Source organism: Lactuca virosa, chromosome 4, assembly GCF_052849685.1.
Source record: "Lactuca virosa cultivar CGN04683 chromosome 4, Lactuca_virosa_CGN04683_v6, whole genome shotgun sequence".
NCBI classification, from domain to species: domain Eukaryota; kingdom Viridiplantae; phylum Streptophyta; class Magnoliopsida; order Asterales; family Asteraceae; genus Lactuca; species Lactuca virosa.
The window spans coordinates 397,133,669-397,138,688 of record NC_136429.1 but is presented as its reverse complement, the minus strand read 5'-3'; positions in this window follow the sequence as shown (position 1 = coordinate 397,138,688).

Below are 5,020 nucleotides of genomic sequence, written 5' to 3'. Positions count from 1 at the left end.
GAGTTCGGTCCTCAAAGGGGAGTTTGGTTCTAAGAGGTTTCGTGTCTAGGAGGCTTCGGTTCTTTCAGGGAGGTTCAGTTCTATTAGGGCTTCGGTCCTTAAAGCTAGTTTCGGTTCTATATGGCTAACTTTCAAATAAACTTCTCGTTTCAAGTGATTTTTGACTAAGTGTCACACCCCAAAACCAGGAACGGCGGAAACGTTCTGGGGCGGAGGACGTCATGTACAGTATCATAACAATGCAAAGTAGTAAATAAGCAACAACATCATCCATTGCATTAATAGTATAATTTCATACATGTGTGTTCTTTCATTGTAATAAGACACCAAAAATGAATCAAAATAAAAGACGAGTCTTGAACATGCTCCATCTTCTCAAAACCTGGTCATCGGTACCTGTCTACTGGTGACCTGAGAATACAAGTTATTTTGAAAGAGTTGATCAGCATTTAAGTTGGTGAGTTCATAAGTATCTAGTGTCAATGTTTGTATAAGTTTGATGAAAATGTTTGAAAATTTTTAATGTAAATGTTTATATATGTTTGAAAACTCTTAGAAAATCCTATATTTTCTACTAGTATAAAAAGTAGTCTTCTACCAAGACCCGACTGTTTTGTATGTTTGTTTCTTTGTAAAAGTGGAAGCTTTTCCCAAATATGACTATCATTACCAAAATATAGTTTTATATTACCCTTTATGTGAGAAGATCACAATTTAAATATAATGGGAAAATATATGTGTACTGCAGTATTATTTGTATTGACTACTGAAGTAATAACTACCTTAAACCAAAAAGGCTTATTTAAGGTAAAATGTGATGAGGTTGTTACCATACTAAATTGACTATAACACGACGATGAAAGACGTCGGAAGAAATGACATTTGGCACCCGTAGACTTGCAAGTCCCACTGTAGCGAACAACAAGGCGTAGGATAATCAATCCAGTATAGATCTATACGCAAACTCACGCTCTCCCTCCAGGAGATTCAGGTTACAAAACGTGACATAACGAAATGGTCGATGTGTCATGAAGTAGTATCTCACATTATGTTATCTCTGAATCTTGTTATAGTATACTTGTTATAATAATAGTATTCTTTGTATAGTATTCTCGGTATAGTATCCTTTGAATAGTATTCTCTGTTATAGTATTCTCTATCTAGTATTCTTTGTTATAGTATTCTCTGTTATAGTATTCTCTGTTATAGTATTCTCTGTTATAGTATTTGTATATGGTAGTATTCTCCTAAACCATACCTATTATAGTTTACTAGTAATTTATGTAGTTTGAATGATTGGAGGTATGCCTTTGCTACCCAAAGGTACTGAACTGATTAAAAGTATTTTTATATCTACATATGTATACATAATATATAACTGATATTTAAACGACATTCGGACAAATAACCGATACTCTCAGGCCACATCCAAACAAGGAAAAGGAAATAAAGCTAGTTATCAGTACTAAGTCCTTTAAACATTACTTATATAACTATACATATATAGACATGCATTTGACAATATATAAGTTTAAAAAGAAGTTTTGTAAAACATTTGAAGAGTCTAATAATAAATATTGATGACTTGATGTCAATTTATAAAATGATTTAAAAGCGGTTTGATTGATAAAACAGTTTGAAAGTATAAGAAATCCTTGATTTGAAACACAGTTTTAAGTGTATGAAATCCTTTGTTTGAAACATAGTTATAAATCACATGCGATTGATTATATAACTAACATGTTTTCTAGTTGTATTCCCCCCCCCCCATAAAAGTATTTAAAATCATTTAAAAGATAGATTAAGGGGTATGAACTCACCTGATGTGAGTGATGCGAATGTAAGATCGGTAAAGGATGCTAAGTGTCAAGTGAAGACTTGAGCACACACGGATCCTATTTAACATATAATGACACATATATGCTTACAATTAGTGATAAAACAACTAATTAAGCAAATATAGACACCCTAGAACATGGAAAAAACTTTGATTCAAGTGTTATAACTACAAAAGGGTTGCATCTAAGGGTTGTATGGCCTCACTTTGGAGTTTATGACCAAGATGACCTTAACACATGAGTTTACGGCCATGAGCTTATGGCCCAATGTGTTTACGGCCGTAAACTCATGGTAATTGGTACCATTTTGATGTTTAAGGTCCTATACTCAAGTTGGAAGTTTTCTAGACCTAGTTTCAAGGCTTAGGAACGTGTTGTGGCAACTTTGTGTCACTCCCCAAAACCGAGAACGGCGGAAACGTTCTGGGGTGGAGGACGTCATGTCAAGTATCACAACATATGTAGTATAGTAATCAAAGTACAACAACCATTGCATTAATAGTAATAATTTTACATAGGTTACATTTTATAGCAACATCATCAAAGTAAATACAGAGAATAACATATAATGCAGCTCGGTACTAAGCTGCCTTCGCAAAAGTTATTTTGAAAGCGAGTATCAGCATTTTTATAATGCTGGTGAGTTCATAACTATTTAATGACAGTGGTGTAAATACATATTTTCTTCAAAATAAACTCATAAAAGATGGTGATTTCGAATCTACAGAGTGTTAGAATTCTTTCCAGAAAATCCTAGATTTTCTAAATAAAAGCAGTCTTCTACCAAGACCCAATTGTTTTATGTTTTAAGGAGTAATTTCCCCAAGAATACTATCATTATCAAAATATAGTTTTTACTTTAAAGGAATTGTGAGAAAAATCACAAGTAAAAGTAATAGGGGAAAATAATATTATACCTCAGCAGTAATACTGCTGGCTAAAGTAAATATAACATAGACTCCAGGAGGGTATCGAATGGACAATACGCCTGGCTCAGTCTAAAGGTGAATAAAACATAGACTCCAGAAGGGTATCGAATGGACAATACGCCTGGCTCAGTCCAAAACAAGGAAATATAGACTCCAGACAGTATCGAATGAACGATACGGCTAGCAAGTCTAAAACAAGGGAATACAGACTCCAGACGGTATCGAATGAAGGATACGGCTAGCAAAGTCTAAAACAAGGGAATATAGACTCCAGACAGTATCGAATGAACGATACGGCTAGCAAAGTCTAAAACAAGGGAATACAGACTTCAGACGGTATCGAATGAACGATAAGGCTAGCAAAGTCTAAAACAAGGGAATACAGACTCCAGACAGTATCGAATAAACGATACAGCTAGCAAAGTCTAAAAGGGAATGGATAATAAAAGGGTTGAATGTGAACTCGTATGTAACCATGCGGATTGACGATCGAATCCTTGATGACCCCTAGGTCACGGGAAGTATGGTGACATTATGTCACCCATGGGCCTTACCGGCTCGGACTGTAGCTAGCAGTCAGGATGCGGGAGTGTCTGTCCCGTATAGATCTATACACATGATGTCCGCTCTCCCTCCAAGAGACTCTGGTTACACGGTGATAGCGCTAGGAGCATCGTATCGCGAAGTAGTACGTCACATTCTATTTAAAGTATTTAAGTACTAGTATAGACTCACGACTGAACTGACTCTTGCGGAATTCTTCATACTAGAAAGAGTAAATAGAATCTCCTAACTATTCCTATAATAGTTATTAATGCATTAGTAATATGAATCATGGAAGGATGCCTTTGCTACCCAAAGGAGATGAATTGGCAGAGAGAATCTTTATGACTATATATGTATACATGATATATAACTAATGTTTAAACGACCTTCGGACGGATAACCGATACCCTAGAGCCACATCCAAACAAGGAAAAGGAGGTAGAGCGAGCTAGCCTTCCTAAGTCCTTTAAACATTACTTATATAACTATACATATACATGCATGCATTTGACAATATAAAAGCATAAAAGAAACTTTGGTAAAACCTTTGGAAAACTTTATAAATAAGAATTTATGACTTGATGTCAGTTTATAAAACAAGCTTTGAAAACCTTGGGAAAATCTTTGATAATCTAAAAAGAGATATTCATACTTTAAAAGAGATTTGAAAACAAGATTTGAAAACCTTTGGCTGAATAAAGCGGTTTAACATGCAAAAATCTATTTACTATACAGTTATTAATCACATGTGATTGATATAATAACTCTACAGTTCAACTTGTATCCCCCCCCCATAAAAGCATTTAAAATCATTTAAAAGGTTAATTCGGGCGTATGAACTCACCTGAAGTGAATGACTCGGATGAAAGATCGATATAGGGTCGTCGGGTGTCGGATGGAGTTGTGAGCACAACGAATCCTAGTTAACATGTAATTACACATGTAGGAATACCATTAGCATATAACACATTAATAGACATAGGAAAACACTCTAGGGACATAAGAACACTTAGAATCAAGTGTTACTAATACATATGAAGTCCCCAAATGAGTGTAGGACCCTTAGGATGAGTGTAAGGCCACAAAACATGAAGTTTTGTGAGTGTGCGGCCCTGGGCGCGGCTGTGTGTGCGGTCAGGATATGTGTGCGGCCAGGAGTGTGCGGCCAGGCCTGTATGCGGCCGTACACTCCCGAGAAAAGTGTCCAAAATCGATTTTCCAAGGCTTGGTGATGACCCTAGGGTGGTGTTTTGGCCATTTCTTTGCTTGGATTAAGGATTATGATTAAATGGGGGCCAAAAGATGTGTGTGCGGTCACACTTAGCGTGTGCGGCCGCACACCTTCAAAAGGTGAAGAACACGAAGAACACTATGAGTTTTAGGCTTAGATTCAGGTGTCTTACCATATAACAAGTTGAATGGAGGAGTACTTCACGTTTTTGAGGCCCTTAGAGTGTTCTTGGATGAAGATTCTAGAGAGAGAAAGTTCCAGCTTTGAAGGAGTGGGAGAAAAGGATGTAAGGTTGGCTTAGGGTCCAATATATAGGGTCGAGTGTGAGGCTGGAGGGTGTGTGCGGCTGGGTGTGCGGCCGCACACACCTCCTTTCGTGTGTTTGGCCCGATTTCTTGATGCTACACACTTTGTAACCCATCCTTAGTCTCATATCTAGGTTATACTAAGCCTAGAGCACTCATATTGACCCAAAA